Raw genomic sequence first — 23082 nt, 5'->3', positions numbered from 1 at the left:
GTTTACTATTTTTTTTTAATTTTTAATACTTTGCTTAAAGGTCACATTTTTTGCTTGATTTTTTTTAATACACTTAGCTGTAGTAAAAATAACACGTTTTGAAGGTCACTAATCTAATTTTCATTGATTAAAATAATAATATTGTTGTTATTTTGTACCTACATTTTCTTTCAATCTATTGAATTTTAATATTAATTTCATCTGCCAACACTGGTCATATTTTTGGTATGTATTCCCTAAATAATGAATTAAAATAACTTCAGATTTACAGTTAAAAACGCATAGAATAGAAAATATGTCGCAGATAGGAACACTGTAGGTACCTAATCCAATTAAGACCAATCCAGTGACGTCCCATGGGGGTAGACCAATGACATTATTAATGGACAACGCACTCAATACAGTAGGTAGCAAGTAAATTCGTGCATAGCGACATTCGCACATGTATTGGTAGACGTCACGCAATTTCCATTATGCGATATCACACATCGGGAATTTATAATAGCAATATCACTTTTATTGTAATGGCGTTAGAACAGTGTTTCTAGTGTCAATGTTCAATTGAACGAACCCGTTCGAACCGAACCATTCGGCAGACCCGATAAAAAGCATCGGGAATTTATAGCAATATCACCTTTATTGTAATGGCGTTAGAACAGATTATGCCATTCGGCAGACCCGACAAAAAAGTGAGTGTCATTTTTTTTTCAGATGCTTCGTCATTGGGGTAGACAGATTGAGCGTCGCTTGGGGGCGGCAGTTACTCGAAGGGCGCGCAAATCGAGGAGAATCATTATTTAGTATAAACATATTAGAAATATTTACCTAGACGGTTACTACCTATTTACCTAGACGCTTAGTGGGTAATAATGAAAATATCTTTCCATTTAAAAAATCAGCTTACTGGTTGAAAACAAAATGTAACGGGACTGTAATTTTTTGTCGGGTTCGCGATGTCTAGTTAACTTTCGTTGCCCTTCGACGTCCTTGGTAACCAGAAATGACATGTGCAGATTTGTGAATAATTACAGTTTGATTATTTTATTAACCATTATCAGTGGGCACGGGAGTTGCATTGGCCGTCGAAACTAAAGATGCACATGTCTTTTACAGAGCGTCTCACCTACCGCTCTTGATCAACCCCCCCCCCCCCCCCCCACTTTGTGTTCGCACCTACTTGAGACTGTTATAATATCAGATCACTATTCTATTGAGTAAGGGCACTTGGCTTTATTCGAAGACTGCGTGGTAAGCAGGAAAGTCGAGCACCTGATAATTTCTTAGTACATATAAATACTTTAGAGCATACATAAGTAAAACGGCAAATAATTTTCAACAGTAGGTGGAAAGAAATTTCGCAATCGTCGCCAATTGGAGACTGACAGTCGAGGTGTGAGTATGTCAATTTGTTTTGTGATGGCGTCGGAGGAATATATTCTTTAAATCGTGTAAAGATGACTAAAAACGTTCCGCATGTACTTGAAAAAGAAAACATGTCAATGAATATACTATTATTATTACGAATATACTAATAAACATAACATTAAAAGGACGCATGTTGATTTTTTATGACAAATTATATTTCGTTCGGCTCGCAGCATTTGCACAATCCGCGCATCGCCTAGTCACGATCTTTTTAGGCCATGCCTCAGCTGAAGTATAGCCTTAAATAAATAATTATGACTAAGTATATTTTATTGCATTTTATATCGATATCAAAGGAATCTATGGGTATTATTGAACTACTCAGTAAAATGAATTTTTTTCTAACTACCAATAGGTATTAGGTAATATAATAATAAATGCGTTTTTAAAATGTATATAATATGATGTAGGATTGTTCATTAAAACATATTTTAGCGTAAAATAATGATTATATACATCATAAATATGCGTCACCGTCAAAGATGAGGGAGTTTTCTTTGATCACTGCACCGGCGTCTTCTTATATTATAGAGAGAGTCTTCTCCATTGGTATGTAGCCATAAATTGATTAAAAAAAAAACAGGGAAATTTTCTGCCGTGTTCCCACAGCGAGGAAATGAAAATGGGGGCACACTACGCGTGCGCAGAAAATTTCACACCAACACACGAGCGCGGCGCAAGACCCAGTGCTTCACAAAATAGGGGATGAAACAACCCCATCTAATGTATATTTCAATAATATAATAAAATAGATCGAACTTCGCGCCTATATAAATCAATAGACAGTCTCTAATGTACTAAATTGGGAGTTGGTATAACCTACTATAGCCGGTGCTTAATCGCATTAGCGAAGGGTGGAAGTAGGCTGTGAAGTTTCAATATAAATAGTGCACAATAAACTTTGTCAGCCATACTTATTAGTTTTAATTGACACTTTTACCCACTGCAGCCCGCGAAAAATTGTAAAATGGATAATACCTAATAGTTCCCTCCAAACCAAACCGCCCCGCACCCTACTCGGTCTTAATTTAGCGTATCACGAGGCCCTAGGTTTAGATGTGAAGCATCACCAGTTGTTTACGCCTGGGAATGTCTCAGGAGGAGATGCCCAAACTGAGGTCGCCACGCACTCAAGTGTGCTTTGACTGAGTTTACAGAGACTTTCTAATAAAATTGCCCATAGGAGAGAGGAGCACGGAGAATCGACAAAAATAAATGATTTTAATTAATTTATATACATATATGTAAAAAAACAACGCTAAAACAATACAGAGATACTAAACTATGTGAAGAGATCTTCTTTTTTTCACATGCAATAATTGGCCTTTGTGGCGACCAGGTCGGACGGCCCGATGGGCCCAAGAGCTGGTTGTACTGACTTGAGCATCTATTCCTTATCGGACCGCATTATCGGACATTCCCAGAAGATGAGGTTTGCAACCTGTTGTTCTCCAACATGTCGGAAAATGGAAAAATTGGCCCTTTTTCAAATAGGTTATGCACCACTGATTTAAGACGATATATCAGTGAATAATTTTCAACTATAGGCGCGACGAAATTTTGGACTCGCTGGCAATCGGAGAGCGAACGTCGAAGTGTCAATACGTCAATTTGTTTCATGATGGCGACGGGGGTATTAATTCTTAAATCGTGTAAAGATGACTAAAAACGTTACCCATTTACTTGAAAAAGAAAACATGTCAATGAATATATTATTATTGTTACTAATAGAACAATAAACAGAACATTAAATGGAAGCATGTTGGATTTATATGACAAATTATATTTCGTTCGACATGCGTCATTTGCACCCGCGACCTGCAATCCGCGCATCGCCTAACCACGATCTTTTTGACCATGCCTCAACTGAGGTGCCTTTGATTCTGGTTCTAATGACCACGCGAGGGCGTTAATGGGCGCCGAGCCTTATGAGGCTCCAGCGTATGGCATCACAATCTAAGTGAAAATCGCGTTAATTAGTGAATTTTCAATGCTCATATTTTTAATGTTACGAGTACCTACGCGACGTATTTTAATGAAGAAATTTACAAACAATGACATTTGCATGTATTTATATAAAAATGAAGAATCGTTACAACCTGCCCCGATAACGAGGTTAGTTGCAAATATTAGAAATGTAAAAACCATAGCCGTGAACCAATTTTTTGAAGCAGGGTATTTTATGAAGATCAAGCCATAAAACCTAAAAAAGCATGCCGACGGCACCCAATTGGATGCACGTTACATTTACGTAACAAACTTTAATGCATATTATTATTATCATACCGACGTCGTAACTATTGAAAATAACATAATCTAACACGTGTTTAAGACTATCTCATAGTGTTTCCACACCATCCGATCCGTTCATGTTATTATACCACACCCAGTAAGGTAATCCAGTTCCCATCAATTGTGTGTTATCTGGTGTTACAACGTCTACTCGGAGCTCGGAGGCATGATTCGCAGTTGACACATATTTATTATAAAAAGTGTTTTTTTTTTGTACAGATGAAAGATAATTAGTGTATCAACACGTCGCACTAATTCTGACGCTTCACCCTGACTAATTTTCGTATTTTAATTAGGTGTGTTCTAGGTATCTCTACAAAATTATTATATTTTTATAATAATTATAATATGCGCGAAACGATATCAATTTTTATCAAGGTCCAAGGTCAGAGTTGTAGCGTTGGAATCGTTGAAAAATATTTATTGTTTATCTTTCTACACTTAAGTTTATTAAAAGCGATCCCAGTATAACAGGTCACGAGGTCCAATGATAATAATATAGGCAGGACTTCGAACCAGAACTGTGACCGAACCGAAAAAAAATCCAAAGTCTTTTATTATATTAACTCTATCAATACATGATGGAACTGCATTGTATAATATAAAGAGCGTACATAAGTGAAACGGCAAATAATTTTCAACAGTATGTGGGACGTAATTTCGGCCGCGTTGCCAGTCGGAGAGCGATAGTCGACCTGTGAGCACGTAAATTTGTTTTGTGATGGCGTCGGAGGAATATATTCTTAAATCGTGTAAAGATGACAAATAAACGTTCCGCATGTTCTTGAAAAAGAAAACATGTCAGTGAATATAGTATTATTATTACGAATATAATAATAAACATAACATTAAAAGGACGCATGTTGAATTTTTATGACAAATTATATTTCGTTCGGATCAACTGAGGTATATAGCCTTAAGGTTATACCTCAGTTGAGGCATGGTCTAAAAAGATCGTGGTTAGGCGCTGCGCGGATTGCTGGTCGCGGGTGCAAATGACGCATGCCGACCGAAATATAATTTGTCATATAAATCCAACATGCGTCCATTTAATGTTCTGTTTATTGTTCTATTAGTAACAATAATAATATATTCATTGACATGTTTTCTTTTTAAAGTAAATGGGTAACATTTTTAGTCATCTTTACACGATTTTAGAATTAATACCCCCGTCGCCATCACGAAACAAAATGACGTATTGACACCTCGACTTTCGCTTTCCGACTGCCAGAGAGTCCAAAATTTTGTCGCGCCTATAGTTGAAAATTATTTGCCGTTTCATGGAAGTACCGCCTTAATAACACGCAAAAAAATATACTTTAAAAAAAATATTCCACTTTTTCATTTTTTACCCTTTGAGGCGGACGAAACCGGTCCAAATTTAATAAATAAAAAGTGGAATAAGTTAAAAAGTTTTATTAATATTAATCAATAATACAAATATTTTTCTAAATCAATAATTATTAGTAATTGGCAGTGTCGCGGAATGTACCTATACTAATATTACTATGTTATTTTGAGCGGATGAAAAGTTTGAGGATCTTTGGCATAGCACGCGTGTGTGCGTGGGGAAGGATTGGATCGATCACAGACGGTACACCAACACAACCCCAATTGTGTCAGTCTCGACGGAGTGTTCGACAAAAATGGCCAAAAATAGGGGATGAAAATTGTCGATCGCGCCCCGAAAATCGCGTAAATACACCCCCAAACGCCGATATAACCGACGAAAACGCTTCATAAACTCACAATAACGCATATACGCGTGGAAAAATATATCACCCAAGTGTTTTTCAGTGAGAAATCATAATCACACCAAAAACAACCACCTAAGATGGCTACTACACTAAATTCGCACAGATAGTAATCAATTTTATAACGTGGATTGCAAGCACACTAGCGTAATAGATATATTAAATTATCAATAATAAACATCAATAAATAGTTTAATTTAGTAAAAGTGATATTTTTTTTATATTTTATGTGATAGATTCGGTAAATATAAGACAATTTCCACGAAAATGGCAGTGCTTTTTTCAGCTCGCTAATGGCATATCCTTCCCGATTATTTTTGACAATTTATTAGTCTTATAAATGGACAATCAAGTGAAATAGTGTTTATTTAAAATGTTCTAACAATACACAGCAACTCTACATAACAGGTTTGTATTTTTTAATTTAACAATCGTGTAAATATTGAGTTTTTCCGTTGAATATTTTCAATAATTAGTTAATTTTACCTGTAAATTAATTCATCGATGCGTATTCAATATTCAGGCAAATACAATAAAATTATTAACTGCACTTTTTATAACAAAGTAAAATTATCTAAGATTCATTATTGTAGATTACTATATACATGGCCCCCGCAAGGGGGGCTTACAGGACTCTAGACAAATGACCCGGCGTGGCGGGTTGACCAGTTAAGTAAGATAAACATACATCACAATTTTTCTCTAATAGTAAGAAAGTCGCTATTATTTTACTTTGACAATATATACTATGTCAAAATATATGGTTTTGCGATGTATTTTTTGATTATTATCTGTCTTAACTCAATTACTCCATAATTCAGGTGGATGTATTATAAAATATTTAAAAAATCGCTAAAAATGCCCTTAATTTTAATACGAACGCTATTTTAGAGCGTCACACTGCCTTTAACCTTAGCGATAGGTAAAAGGGCCTAAATCCTATTCTGCGGCACTCTTCAAAATGTGGAAGATATGATTCTATTATACCTACATAGATGTATTTTTTTGCATATTGGCTTTATATTAATTCATTAAAATCCAGAAAGTATTTTTTACAAGAAATTGTTGTTGACTATTTGCTCACTATATTAGGACTGGCTCTGGATTCTAACACACATTAAAAAAAAACAGCATGTTAATTTCCAGACGCGGGATTTGAACCCAAGACTCGTGACTTCATCAGCTGTAGATATAATATATACGTATATACTTGTATATTATAATATATGTCCAAGAGATTGGAAATTCAGTGTACTTCAAAATGTTCATCATAATGACTGTATATAGATAGTAAAACATGATATTATGTCCTTTTTGTGACAAATTGAGTTATACCTTCAAACTCGTCTCAGTGAGGTTACACGTAAATTGTACGTATTACATTTCACCGTGGCACAATTCCTAGTTAAATGAAAACAAATTTAATACGTCTTTCTGACAAAGTTTAACAGGGACATCCCTAAGTAAAGTGCCGCCCTTAATTATAATTAGACTTGGAATACCATCCCTCTTCATTTTTAGTCTAAAATTGAATGCAAGTGTTTGTTGGTTACCTACCGATCTATTTTATCATTCATTATTTACAGAAGATTAGAGCATTTCCACGAAATATAGTGTTTTTATGTATATACGCGGAGGTCTGAGGCCTTGACAGGTTTGGAGGCCCATCCGTGAACACTTTTCCCGTGCCATAAACCGCCATTGGGTATTTTCAAAATTCCTATAATATGATAGGTTACCTACCATAATTTTGAATGCATCCATTATTTTTTTAAATAATTAATATGTCAACACTTTTCAACGAGTCGGCTGCATTGTCTGTTGCGCCACTGCTCTCAAAGGTTATAATATTCGCATTCGTTCCATCGTTTGCCACCCCTAAGCAACGCATGACCTGCCTTTTCCCACGGGACGTCACTGAAGTTTTGTGTGCACTATTTATGTCGGATCTCCACAGTCTACCTCCAACCTTCGCCACTGGCAGTGACTATACATTTTTTTTTAATTGGGGACGTTCCGGTACAGCAAACATATCATGCTTGTCATACAACGTTTTCACAAAATAACTGTCGACCTAATTTAGTATTTTGATAAAATGTTATAATCAATTATTTGAATATTCGTCCATAAATAATGCTATGTTGTTTTATGTCATATTTAGAAAAGTTATTATCTATGATAATGACGTATTGACGACACGATTATCTCTGCTTTATACAAAAAGTATAGGTACCAGTGGCGAAGGGTGGATGTAGGCTATTAAGATTCTACATAAAAAATGCATACTAAACTTTGTCAGTCGTATTTATTTGTAACTATTGAACTAATATAATACAATTTGCAGATGGTGCTTTATAGTTTTTAAAATTCAATTAAACCCTGCCTAAACTAAACCATAATATTGTTGTTTTTATTTAATAAAACGCAATTTTTTATAGTACTTATTTCACTTTAATTAATATATTAGGAGCGGTTTCGTCCGCCTCAGTGGGACATTTTCAACTGAATACATTTTTTTTTAAACAATATTTATCAAACAAAATTCAAAGCGATAGAAATAATATAAAAATAGGTACATAATAATTATCCGTCCAATAATACCTTCCTAATAACAACTAATTTAAAACTAATGAGGTTGGACATTAATATTTCATACTACGATTAATACTATTAATGTCCAACCTCATTAGTTTTAAATAAGTCTGTTATTGGGAAGGTATTATTGGACGGATAATTATTATGTACCTATTGTTGTATTATTTCTATCGCTTTGAATTTTGTTTGATAAATATTGTTTTAAAAAAAATGTATTCAGTTGAAAATGTCCCACTGAGGCGGACGAAACCGCTCCTAATTATTAATTAAAGTGGAATAAGTACTATAAAAAAATGCGTTTTATTAAATAAAAACAACCATACAATGGAGTTCCACCATGAATTGACAGTTAACAAAATAAAAGAAATTAAACCATAATAGTTTAGGTATACTATGGGCGATCTGATAAAAATAGTGCACACTTTTTCAGTCATACTTATTACTATTGGTTAGTTTTTTAAAATTCATTAAGCCCTGCCAAACCAAACCATAATCTATAAAAAATATTCTTCTATATTATATAACATATCTAAAATTATACATGGTTTAATTAATGACATACTTTTAGTTATTTTATAGATATACGAATATTTTTTTACTATTCTCTACTATAACTTCGATTAGGTAGGGTTGAATTGAATTAAAAAAAAAAACTAACAAACACTATCAACACATTGTAGTCTTAGTTCAATGAAAACAAATACGTTTGACTGACAAAGTTTAGTGTGTACTATTTATGTCGGATCTTAACAACCTACCTTCACCCTTTGCCACTGGTAGGTATGTACACAGGGGAAAGGTGTACATAATGACACGTGTTTACGTTTACTGATAAAAAGATTATCAAAAATATTATATAATTTATTTTTACTGTAAACTTTACTATCTAACACTGTGTTTTCATTTACCTACCTAATTGCAAAACGCGCGTATACAAGGGGGTGTGTTTTCGTGTCCGAACCACCCCTAGAAACGGAAAAATACAAAATTATTATATATATAAATGAAATATTACTTCTTCTTAGCTGTCGTATACCCTTCTGAACGAGTTGGGCCCACTCCTATCGGCATTCTACGACATGCAAGGCATGTGGCCACTGAAAGATCCGTGTCACTTATAAATCGGTGCAACTATCTGGGGTATTTGCTTTAATATCCCGATGTAGCTTGTCCAAAAGACCAGACATCGTGGATGACACAAATGGACATTAACGATCCTTACAATTACGACTGTTAAACCATGTACTTTTGATAGCCACTTGTGGATGCGACCGCTCGCACTAAGACGTAGGTGAACGCTCGCCTCCTCAAAGGGTTGACCGGTTGACCGCACTCCTCTCGGCATTCTACGACACGCAAGGCCAATGACACAACTCACATATTCTAAACCCTGCATCGAAATTTAGTGTATTAGGATAATAGCTTATCTGAACTCTATTTTATTAATCTATAGATTATATTGTGATCTACGCACTGTATTCTTAGTTCAACAAAAATAAATACGTATGACTGACAAAGTTTAGTGTGCTTTATTTATTTATTTTAAGCTAGGCTGGAGTGCTTTTGGCCGCCTGAATAATGTCTTCAAAAGTGACCTTCCACTGTGCCTAAAGCGCAAAATTTTCAACCAGTGTGTGCTTCCCGTGATCACATATGCGTGTGAAACATGGAACCTAAGTAAAAGAGAGATCCAGAAACTTAGAGTAGCACAACGTGGTATGGAGAGGCGCATGCTGGGCATAACGCGAAAGGACAAAAAAAGGAATGAGTGGATAAGGAAGCAGACAAGCGTTTGCGATGTAAGAATTTATTAAAAGCCTTAAACGGAGATGGGCTGGACACATAGCTCGATTAAGAGACAATCGTTGGACAAATCTAGTCATCCATTGGTATCCAAAAATTACAAAACGTCCGCAAGGTAGACCTAGAGGGAGCTGGATCGATGAAATGATAAAGTTCTGCGGAAGTACGTGGCAACGCAATGCACAGGGCCGAGAGAAGTGAAAGCAGCTTGAAAAGGCCTTCATCCAGCAGTGGATAGGTGATGATGATGATTTATGTCGGATCTTAACAGCCTATTTCCACCCTTCGCCACTGTTCAATATTATTACAGATACACATACAAAAAACACAAAAAATATATATTTTTAAACATTGTTTGCAGAACAGCTTTGTAAGTATCGAGAATTATTCCATTTTTAATGCGTATTAAACAAACATACATTAGGTCGCCAACGACTGAATTTTATTCCTTTTTATTCAAACACGCATATAAAAATAAGTATATCCTTCAATTTGTGACCCCATTTGAAATTTCTTCTATCAAAATAATATGTTTACCCTTACAACTCCCATTATGTATTGTACCTAACTGCCTCCCTTGATGTAGATAACTCAGTGATTCCCAACCCGGTTCCGAAAGATTTAGCTTAAATTATGAACAGGGACGAATAATTACAAATAGTTACATGTAAATTGTACGTATTACATTTCACCGTAAGTTTTTTTATCGGAATAGTACCGTATAGTATACGGCAGTGGCGAAGGGTGGAGATAGACTGTTAAGATCCGCCATAAATAGTGCACAATAAACTTTGTAAGTCATACGTATTTGTTTTCATTGAACTAAGACTACAATCATTTACAGATGGTGTTGGTTAGTTTTTACATTTCAATTAAACCCTGCGAAAACCAAGCCATGACAGATAATGGTCAAAAAATACTCGTCTAACTATAAAATATCTAAAATTATGTAATTAAATCATAATATATAACTTTGGATATTTTACTGATAGTAATATTGTTTTTCAATTAAAGTTTGGTTTAAGCAGGGCTTAATGGATTTAAACAAATTTACCAACAACATAATGTAGGTAATAATTATGTATTCCTAAATCAACGAAAATAAATAATGAAAAAATGTGCACAATTTTGTCGGATCGCCCAAAGTGTACCAAAACTATTATGGTTTGGTTTAGGCAGTATTTAATTGATGTTTAAAAACTAATCAAAACCATCTGTAAATTGTAGCCTAAGTTCAATGAAAACAAATACGTATGACTAACAAAGTTTAACGTGCACTATTTATGTCAGATCTTAACAGCCTACATCCACCCTTTGCCACCGGTAAACGGTTATCTCTATATTAAAAAAGATGCGTTGTTCGTGGAGCATTGCCGACAATAATGTTCCAATTTTATTAGATCCTAACCTAACCTAACAAATACTCCAGTATATAGGCTATTTTCAAAATTTGTTTGGCGCTGGCTTCCTGTGAACCGACAAGAACCGTGTTTTATATATACATGAATTTTATCTCAGTACTATACGACCCAAATAGGGTGGACGGTCTTTAATATACGACTATATTATATTTCCGATAAACATTTCACGGTGAAGTGTGATACGGCGAACTGTATACGTACAAATTTTCGAACACGATTGGGTGACTACAATGATACAATTAGTTTAAGGCGTTAGTGGCGTGGGGTAGAGGTAGGCTGTTAAGATTCGACATAAAGAGGGCACATTAAACTTTGTCAGTCATACTAATTATTTGTTTTCAATGAACTAAGAATACAATTTGCAGATGGTGCTGGTTAGTTTTTAAAATTCAATTAAACCGTGCCTAAACCAAACCATAATAGTTTTGGTATGCTATGGACAATCTGACATAAACAGTACACACTTTTTCAATCATACTACATATTATTATTTTGTTTTCGTTGAATTAAGAATAGGTACATATTATTAAACATGTTGTTGGTTAGTTTTAAAATCCATAAACCCTGCCTAACCAATCCATAGTAGATATTATAACATATTATCATATCTATACAATATACAAAATTATGTATGGCTTAATGGCTTCAGCTTAAGCGTTGGACTATCACGCCGTGGGTCCCAGGTTCGAATCCTGGGTCTGGCAAATACACATATTGTTTTTCAATTTGTGTGTGAGTCAAGGTATGGACCTAATAGGTTGAGCAAGTGGCTAACATTCATTTCTCGTAAAAACTAATTCTGTTAAGGTGACGCATCAGTGAAACGCCAAATAATTTTCAACTGTAGGCGCGACGAAATTTTGGACTCGCTGCCATTCACTGAGAGAATGTCGAGCCAGGAACACGTCACTTTGCTGCGTGATGGCGACGGGTCAATTAATTCTAAAATCGTGTAAAGATGACTAAAAACGTTACCCATTTACTTTAAAAAGAAAACACGTCAATGAATATATTATTATTGTTACTAATAGAACAATAAACAGAACATAAAATGGACGTATGTTGGATTTATATGACAAATAATATTTCGTTTGACAGGCGTCATTTGCACCCGCGACCCGCAATCCGCGCATCGCCTAGCGACGATCTTTTTAGACCAAGCCTCAACTAATGCATGGCCTTAATACAAACATCTACTCTGTGGAGGCCCATATGATCCTATTAGGATCGGACATGGTCGGAAAAAAATGGCATAATTTTAGATATTTTATAGTTAGACGATTATATTCGTTGACTATTATCTATTGTGGCTTGGTTTACATACGCACTGTTTAATTGAATTTAAAAAAAAACTCACCAACACCATTTGTAAATTATAGACTTAAGTTCAATGAAGACAAATACGTAAGACTTTCAAAGTTTATTGTAGACTATTTATGTAGGATCTTAGCAGCCTACCTTCACCCTTCGCCACGGGCTGTGTCATTCATGGAATGATTCAACCGTCTGAGGCAATTAATGTTTGCATTAAATTTAGTATGGATGTCTAAAAGACGAGACACTAGCGATCTTAATAATAATAATTATGACACATGTATTTGATAACCACTTGTGGACGCGACACGTCGTTATAACTCGTGGGTGAGTCGTAGCTTTAGAAAACTCCAGGAAACATAAAATTAATGGGAACTGAATAACAGGCTATCGCTAGTGAGTGTGGAAAATATATGAGATAAACTTAAACACGTCTCAAATGATATGTTATTTGCTTTGTTATATTTGGGTTTTATGCCCTGCCCGCCATAAATGTACCCTGCTTCAAAAGTTTGGTCCATGGTGATGGCTTTTTTTACACAGGAAACTCAAAAATAAAGGGAACTGAAATACCCAACGGGTAAGAAGCAGACAATCGATCTCGAGTAAGGAAGAATACGGGATAAATTTAAACACGTGTCATACGTCAAATACTGCCAAACTGCTCTCGATTTATGCACTGACGCTCATTTAATATTTGCGTATTACACACTGCCAACCTGCCACTGGTACCTGCCACTGGTAATGCCAATTGGGAGGGCGATAACTATATTCAACGAAATTGCTTCGGGTGTTGATATATTCCTCCTACGTGAGGATGAGTATAGGTGGACGTTGTTTTATAAATTCTTGAAATAAGGTCTGCTTAACTCATCCGGTGTACTTCCTTGCACCTATCTAATTTATATTTTTTGTATGTACACATTTCTACTCTTTAATAACTTACTATCTATCTCTTTTTTATGTAATACTGTTATATATTTCTTTATTTCTAAATGTCATGTTGTGAACTTCTTAAACTTATAATTTGTAATGTCCACAATATGTTTAAAAATAAATAAATTGAAATTGAAAATTGAAATTGATCTATTGCACGTCGATAATGCATGGTTCATATTCGTAAGACACACATTCAAAACCCTGCTTCAAAATTTACTGTATTGATATATTATAGCCATATTACGTTTCCATTTATTAATATTATGTTCTGTGGAAAAGTCAAAAATAAATTGTCACGGATATTTTTTCGAAATGGACACACAACATTTTCTGTTTGCGCGCCTACAAAATATAATTATTGTTTACACAATTATTATTCACGCTTCGTTTATTTATAGTAAAGCCTATTTTGGTAAATATATTCAGTGGCGGCTCGACGACTTTCTAGGTGGTGGGGTTAAGCCATTAATATTATTAAATATACATACTTAGGCGTCAATTACATTTAGCTTCTTTACGAGCTGTTTGTTGGCGAATTTAAAAGCGGGCGATTCAGCTACTGCGATTTGATGATTACTCACAAAACTTTCCATTCGCTGAGAAGCCACAAGCCAGCGACTATTTTGACAGAACGTAGTTCGTTTTTTTACCGGGAGGTTGCTACTGCGCTCTACTGCGCAGACGCAGGAGGCCCACACGCCGGCGTGTAGTGTGTAAAGTTGACCGTCTCTCAACTTTTCTCGGTAGAGTGTTTACAACCTGCTTGTTAGCTTGTTCGATGATTACACTGGGCGTCTTTACAGGCAGATTGTAAATTCGCCAACAAACAGCTCGTAAAGAAGCTCAATGTAATTGACGCATTACATACTTTCTCATATTATACATTATGAACCAAGCTACGTATAACAATATAATTTAGTAATAAGGAAATGAGTATTTTTCATAATAAATAATATGATTACCTGAGTCGTTACTTAATCACATCTAAAAATCGTGCTTAAAAATAATAAATTAATTAATAATAATTATTATTATATACTTACCATTATCAGTTTTGAATAACGACATACAGCGAGCATTTTTACTCACCATGGGATCATTTGATTCGCTCCTCAGTATGCATAAACTAACGCAAATGCATTCACATTTTTGAAGGAGATTAATTTGCACCGCGGTGACGGGATGGGTCTGAGTGACCCCAATAAACGCCATAGCTTTTTTAATTTGTACATAGGTGTCACAATGAAATAGGGCGTATTTGAGGGTTATAAAAGCATAACCGCCACTATCCATACCTTATAATTTTTGAGATGATTTAATGCAAAACCTCCACTATTAAAAAAAATAATTGTTTTTTTTTGCAGTAACAGAACTAAAATTGCTTGATTTTGAATTGCGAATCTAAGCACAAATCTAATAGGATGTGAATACAATTCAAAAACACTCAAAAAGGTGTAAATGGGACATTAAAATGGTTTTTTTTTTTTAAATACTGAACAATTTGCATTTGTGGATAGTGGCGGTTATGATTTTATACCCCTCATTTAATTTAATTAATTAATTTGATTCCACGTAATCATCATTATGTTATTCCATAATTTGCGATCATTGCTTTATTTATTTGTATAATAAAAATAAATATATCTATAAAATTGCAACGGGTTTAGACGGATAAAATAAATTAAATAGTTCATTAAATCATGTTATTAAGTAGGTATATTATGACAATGATAAAAATATCGGACGTGTATTTTTGACATGATAATGATGTGGGGATGGTCCCTACTAACCCTTAAGGTAGAGCCGCCCCTGGATATATTGTTACTATGTAGGTATATAAAACATGATATTCGTTCCCTAATAGGAAAATTTACTTTCCATCTAAGTGGGTGGGTAATCATTACATTCGACTTTATGTCGAAAACATAAAAAAAAAACCTAAAGCACATTAAAAACACCATAATACCGCCAAAGACCAGATGCCATTTTCTTAAAATAAAAAAATAAAAGTTTTTTATGTTAATTTTTTTTCTTTTATTTCACATAAAAGCCATTAGAAACACACTTATAACTTTTATAAAGTGCCTAAGTAGGTAAATACGTTCTTAGCGGAGCCAGTGATGTGACAACGCCCGTCCGTCGGAGCCGGTTGATGAAAATTGACAGTTCACGTGCGAGCCCGTTGATGCAATTCGAATTTTTTCGTTTGACTACATGTTATTATTGGTTGAGCCTTTAAGTGGACTGTAATTATTTTTAATGGAAGATGAGGAGGTCGGATCTAGTGGTGGGGGCGATGGAACAGAGTGGCAGACACCAACCTTTGTGATGATGTATGATGGCTCCGTTGTCTGGTTTCAACTTCTGAATGTCTTGTAACAATAACACTGGCGATTAGGAGGTGGGTGAAGAGATAAGGAGTGGAATGGGACTATAAATGGCCCAACCAATTATCGATGATCAGTTTATAAAGTCGTAGGTCTCGGTTTGACTCACGGTTTTGGCAAATTCACCATAATATCATGTTGTTTTCAATTCAGATTCAAATTTATTTATTTAACGTAATATAATGAGCATGACACATGACAATATAAAAGTGTTCACAATATTTGTAAATAAAAATATCGAATTGGACCGGAGCGCACCGGAGCACCGTTCCGGATCATAAAATCCCCAAAATTATGGCTCCGTCTTGTGGAAAAAATAATTTAACCATCTGAGATAGATAGACCATAATATCAAAAAAATTAACGCACTTATTTTCATAAAATACATTTCATACTATGTTGATATTTTCTAAAAATTATCATGCGCTCCGGTTCGTAAAATTTTCCATTTCGAGCCCTGGTAAGCACACTGGGTCAACTAAGTGGACCGCCTCTTAAAAACGTATAAATAAACTCACTCTCAATAAATAAGTATCCAACATGAGTTTATTTAACAGAGTTATTTCCTTCCCATTTGGCATTACCGATGGCAGGTTAGGTCTGCAGCTTGAGAGAACAGGCAGTGGATGCTCCCGTTTATAAAAAAAAAAAATAGGTCAATACTACCAAGAATGGCAGAGTTTCGCTTTGTGCGACCAATAGCTGACTGAACTGACTTAAGCAGTTCTTTCCTTTCCGTACACATTTTAGGCTATTCCCAGAGAATACTGTTTGCATTCTGTATTTCTCCACCACATGGACATGTTGAACAGATAAGAAGTCCATAGAGTCTGCCTGAAAAGACACCATGTCAAGAATTTACTGGTGTAATGGTCTGCTAATGCGAAAATCACTTTGAATTGAAAAATATTATAACAATGGCAACCGCTCTTACCTGCAATGACAAAGTTATTTCCTTAAACTATCGCCCCTAAGCATTGCATGACCTGCTTACCCTCACCAAACGCAGCTTATTGTTATGCAAATTGACAATAGTTACTGTCAGTTTTTCGGGTCTATCGGCGGCCCTTCCACCAGTGGCAAAGGGTGGAGGTAGGCTGTTAAGATCCAACATAAATAGTGCACACTAAACTTTGTCAGTTATACGTAGGTACCTACATATTTGTTTTCATCGAAATAAGACTACAATTTACAAATGGTGTTAGTAAGTTTTTAAAATTCAATTAAACCCTGCGAAACCAAGCCATAATAGATAATTGTAAGAAATACTCGTCTATCCATAAAATATCTAAAATTATGCATTTAAATCATACATAACTTTGTATATTTTATAGATATAATAATATTTGTTATCTATTATAGCCAGGCAAATCTAGTCATCCAGTGGTATCCAAGAAGTACAAAACGTCCGCAAGGTAGACCTAGAGGCCGCTGGATCGATGAAATGATAAAGTTATGCGGAAGTACTTGGCAACGTAATTCACGGGACCAAGAGAAGTGGAAGCAGCTTGAAGAGGCCTTCATCCAGCAGTGGATAGATTCAGGCTGATGATGATGATGATAGCCAGGGCTAAATGAATTTAAAAAATGAACCAACAATATGTCGTCGCTATAGGATTTGTTTCCCGAATATCCATTTTTGTCGAAATCGACATTTTAATACAGTTCAATTTCTTTTATCGAACTCTACCGAAATCATTTATAAAAACAATATATTTTTATCTAGGAACAGAGATATTTTTTTGAAAAACCCGAATACGCCATGTTAAGTTACAATTACTCCGTGTTGTTCTCCCGAATGTCCAACTATTCGTACCTGAATATCCAAGTTAATTTCGGTCGAAATAAATCTCTGGCTCAGTTTTTATTTCCCGAATATGACTTTTAGCCAATCAAACCGCGCTGACGCCGTGCATCTCGCTCCCACATTCACGCTGTCCAGCTCTAAAACAATCACGCCCACTTTCATATTTTTCGGCCGTCCGGAATGATCTTTCAAATTTCGTCTTATTGATATTGTTTTTAAAGTTACTATTGTTTTAATAGTGAATTCATCAAATTTGAAGAGATCATTTATAGCTGATACATCACCAGTTCGCCCTGAACTTATAGTAAAGTTTTGGAAGTGAGTATTTTAACCTAAATAACTGCATTTTGTTTTGATAAATGACACAAAATCCCAACGGTTATATGAATTCTACAGTGTGACCCGGCAACTACTATGACGTAAAAAATAATTATTATTTCAAATTATTATTAATTAAACATTGTTTGTCTTTATTTTACTTTTAATCTAGGTATTTCTATGAAAATAAAGGCGATGCTATTATTTATTTTTGAATGCGCTGATAGTTAATTTAATTTAATATGTATGTTAGTAACTATTTATTTGGTAAATATTATATACTTAGGATATTGGTACCTACCTAATATTAGCAGCCAATGGTAATTAATTTATAGATGCTAATATTTTGTATTGTCATTCCAATAGTAAATATATAATATTTATTTGGTGGTTTGTAATAAGTTTAATTGTTAATTATAGAAATATATAGATATAATAATATACATAGTTTTTTTTTTTTTTTTGGAAAAAGTATTAATATAAAATTGTTAGCAAGTACGAGTAAGTACCATCATAAAATATTGGAGAAATCCGTGACGTCGGTTAGTAATTGAAGTAGTAGATACCTACTTTTATTTAATAAACCAAAACCGATCGCCGATAGTCGCTTGATTTTGAAGAATACTGATGAGCAGGTATTAAAAGGCCAATAGTTAAAGTTTGTCGTCATAAGTATGTCACCTCGTAGCATAGTGGATAATTTGTGGACTGGGTCGTAAACCCAGGAGATGCAGGGACGATTCCTGCCGGGTGTCTTACTTTTTTCAAAAAGATTTTTTCTATTGGTTATAATATATTTTCTCAGAATGGTACATTCTTAATTAATTAGAATGGTACATTTTTAATTAATTAGAATGGTACATTCTTAAATCTTGTGAATTATTCGTTGAATAAAAAAAAAAGATTATTAAAAACTATTTTATTACTTATTACGAAAACAACCGAAAAAAGCGAATGCCGCATGTTATTATTACCTACGAACTTGGGTTATTACGATCATTAGGTATTTAAATAGTAAAAGTAATCATTAACAATTATCGTGTAAATAAATATAACATTTGAGGTGCGTACTTTTTGACCACTCAGTAATCCGTGGGCCGTGCAGCAATACGCTACGGTCTTAAGTCCCGAACGTCCTTGTTTTGTCCCGAATATCCATAATTCTGAGAGAGCGCTAAAAAATTCCCGAATATCCACAACGAGTACTTGTAAATAAAACGCATTTTCTGTGCATTTACTGATTTATACCAGTATATTATTCTTGGAATCTTTTCTTAGATAATGTTGCAATCATACAGTGTAGAAAAAATGATTGATACATCTACTGATATTTCATAATACGACAATGAAATTTGTTTTTCGTCTCCTGAAAAATTGACATTTGGTCTATTCGGGAAACAAATCCTATAGCGACGATGTGTAATATGTACCTATTATCAATCCAACGAAAACAAATAAACAAGTGTGCACAATTTCGTCATATTACCCAAAATAAACCAAAACTATTATGATTTGGTTAGGCAGGGTTTAATTGATTTTTAGAACAAACCATCAAACAAACCGCAGTCTTAGTTCAATAAAAACAATTACGTATGGCTAACAAAGTTTCACGTGCACTATTTATGGCGAATCTTAACAGCCTACCCCCACCTTTCGCTACTGGATGATAGTATTAAACAGTGACGAAGGGTGGAGGTAAGCTGTTAAGATACGACATAAATATTGCATAATTTTAGATGATTTATAGATAAACGAATATTTTTTAATCCGGGGGCTGCGGATTCTATACAATACAATAATTATTTGATTTAACGCCTGAGTGTTTCTGTAATTATTTCCGTGTTATTACTACACTACTAGCATTGGGCGTCGTGGCCTGTTGTAGAACTAAAAAGAAAATAACAAATTAACGTTTATTCCCTGACACCATCCCTATGGTTCGGTACTTTATGGGGAAAAAATAGTTATTAAGTTTCTATAGTATATCAGCTTTTAGAATTTATGAACGAGGCTTTATCTAAAAACTTTCAAAATAATATTTGTTTTACAGTTAGTAGGTACTTTCATATTACTATAATAATTGTGTATAAACGGTGTGAAGGCGGCTCCAGATGGCTCGTTAAATCGCGTCCAAATCTCCGAGGAGAGAGAGTTTGACGAATATAAATTGCGTTCGTCACAGAACAGAATAGAAAATAAATAGAAATCCGATAGGCCATATTCAATACGCTACATTTTGATGTAGGGTTTTGAATGTGTGAGTCTCCTACGAAAACGAAACACGTATTATACACGTGCAATAGTGTGTGTAATACATCAATATTAAATGAGCGTCAATGCATTCACTGAGAGCAGTAGTTGTCAGTATTCGACGTATGGCGTATTCTTGACACGTGTTTAAGTTTATCCCGATTATTCTTCTTCTTACCCGTTTGGTATTTCAGTTTCCATTATTTCTGTGTTCCCTTGGCACTTCTTCTATCTGCGACCCATATCGAATAAAATTTGTCACATGCAACAAGCAGATGTTTTTTTCTACCAAAAATGTCGCACCGGCGCTATATGCGACATATGTTTACGTATATTTTGTAAATAACAACATAATCACATCGATACATTCGATGTGCTCAGTGACATCCCTAGACAAAATTCCGCCCATGGGCAGCGCCGAAATGCCGCTTCATGTATTATACAGTATTTTTTATCATCTGTGCGCGTGTCGTTTCTGATCACAAAGGACGTCGAAGGGCAAGAGAAGTAAACTAGATATCGCAATTTTTTAATGGAAAGATATTTTCGTTATAACTAAGTTTAGGTAGCTATTTCTATATATGGATATCAAATGATTCTCCTCGATTTGCCGCTCTTCGAGTAACTGCCGCCTTCAAGCGACGCTCAATCTGCCTACCCCGACGGGACGTCGCTGGATGTGCTGCAGTCGAGTCGAGTTTGTATGTGCGACCGGAATTAGTAGCAAAAAAAATGCTATGTGCTTTATTTATAAATGCACACCTGGTTAGGTCTTATATCTTATGATTTTACACTATTTTTTTTACTTTATGGCTATAATAAATTATATCCTAATACTTACATATATATCGAGATATACCTACGAGGTATATTTCGTTTAATTGGCTGTAATCTCGGATTATTCAAAATTCTATACGAGATCAAACGTTTTCTGTGAAACACAAAACTGTAGAGCGATAGCTGTACTTTAAGTAATGTCCCGTGGGGTTAGGAAGATCATGAATTGATTAGAGGCGGCACACTCTAAGGGGCGGCAAATATAAAATGAAAGAGAATAATAAATATGTTTGCTTTTAAGAGTTGGTTCTGTGGAAAGGAAAGGTTTTTTGCCTACTCTAAGATTTGTATTGCATTTATCCGTTTAACATGGAAGGGTATGGCATTTAAATTCTGAAGGACGGCGAAAAGCTCTTCGTCTTTCTTCTTTGACCATGCCCGATCCTCAGAATTTCTGGCGCTCGCCAGTGCGTCTTTCCAGGTCACGCAGTTCCGTCGTATATACCATGACGATGGTATCAAACAGTGGCGAAGGGTGGAGGTATGCTATTAAGATTCTACATAAATAGTGCACGCTAAACCTTGTATTTCATACTTATTTGTTTTTATTGAACGAAGAACATAATTTGCAGATGGTGCTGGTTAGTTTTTAAAATTTAATTAAACCTTGCCTAAATCAAACCATTATAGTTTAGGTGTGCTATAGGCGTTCCGACAAAAATATTACACATTTTTTCAGTCATCCATTTTTGTTTTCATTGAATTAAGAATATACAATATTACAGTTGTGTTGGTTAGTTTTTTTTAAATTCATTGAAGCCCTGCCGAACCAAACCATAATCGATAAAAATATTCTTCTATCAGCTATATAATATTAAAAATATATGTATGGTTTAATGGTATAATTTTAGATATTTTATGAATAAACGAATATTTTTTTGACTATTAACAACTATGAGTTGGATTAGGCAGGGTTTAGTTGAATTTTAAAAACTAACAAACACTATCACTACATATTGTAGTCTTACCCTTCGCCACTGGATGATAGTATTAAACAGTGGCGAAGGGTGGCGGCAGGCTGGTAAGATACGACATAAATGTCCATAATTATTCTAGATATTTCATAGGTAAACAAATATCTTTTTACTATTTTCTACTAAGGATTGGATTAGGCAGGGTTTATATGAAGTTTAAAACTAACAAACACTATCTACATATTATATTGTAGTCTTAGTTTAATGTAAACAAATACGTTTGACTGACAAAGTTTAGTATGCACTATTTATAACGGATCTTAACAGCCTACCTCCACCCTTCACCACTGGATGATAGTTTTAAACAGTGGCGAAGGGTGGAGGTAAGCTGTTAAGATACGACATAAATATAGCATAATTTTATATATTTTATAGATAAACGAATATTTTTTAAATATTATCCATTATGGATTGGATTAGGCAGGGTTTAATTGAAGTTTAAAAACTAACAAACACTATCCATACACTGTAGTCTTAGTTTAAAGCGTAAATTACATTGAGCTTCTTTACGAGCTGTTTGTTGGCGAATTTAAAAGCGGGCGATTCAGCTACTGCGATTTGATGATTACACACAAAACTTTCCATTCGCTGAGAAGCCACAAGCCAGCAACTATTTTGACAGAACGTAGTTCGTTTTTTTACCGGGAGGTTGCTACTGCGCAGACGCAGTAGGCTCACACGCCAGCGTGTAGCGTGTAAAGTTGACCGGCTTTCAACTTTTCTCGGTAGAGTGTTTACAACCTGCTTGTTAGCTTGTTCGATGATTACACTGGGCGTCTTTACAGGCAGGTTGTAAATTCGCCAACAAACAGCTCGTAAAGAAGCTCAATGTAATTGACGCATTACATACTTTCTCATATTATACATTATGAACCAAGCTACTTATAACAATATAATTTAGTAATGAGGAAATGAATATTTTTCAGAATAAATAATATGATTACCTGAGTCGTTACTTAATCACAT

The 23082-nt window shown here is 34.7% G+C and overlaps 1 protein-coding gene across 1 annotated transcript in view; it reads left to right on the top strand.

Annotated features, from left to right (window-relative positions):
* The first annotated feature begins 5347 nt into the window (after window positions 1-5347).
* LOC147076758 (lachesin-like) overlaps window positions 5348-23082 on the top strand; it is a 36565-nt gene continuing 18830 nt past the window's right edge. The window contains exon 1 of the mRNA XM_085941346.1: window positions 5348-5879. The gene's annotated coding sequence lies outside the window, so the exon portion shown is untranslated. The remainder of the gene's footprint in view (window positions 5880-23082) is intronic.

This window comes from Rhyacophila brunnea, unplaced genomic scaffold (genome assembly GCF_057557595.1).
Source record: "Rhyacophila brunnea isolate RB1 unplaced genomic scaffold, BYU_Rbru_1.0 scaffold_13, whole genome shotgun sequence".
NCBI classification, from domain to species: Eukaryota; Metazoa; Arthropoda; class Insecta; order Trichoptera; family Rhyacophilidae; genus Rhyacophila; species Rhyacophila brunnea.
This window is presented reverse-complemented; position numbering and strand designations above follow the sequence as displayed.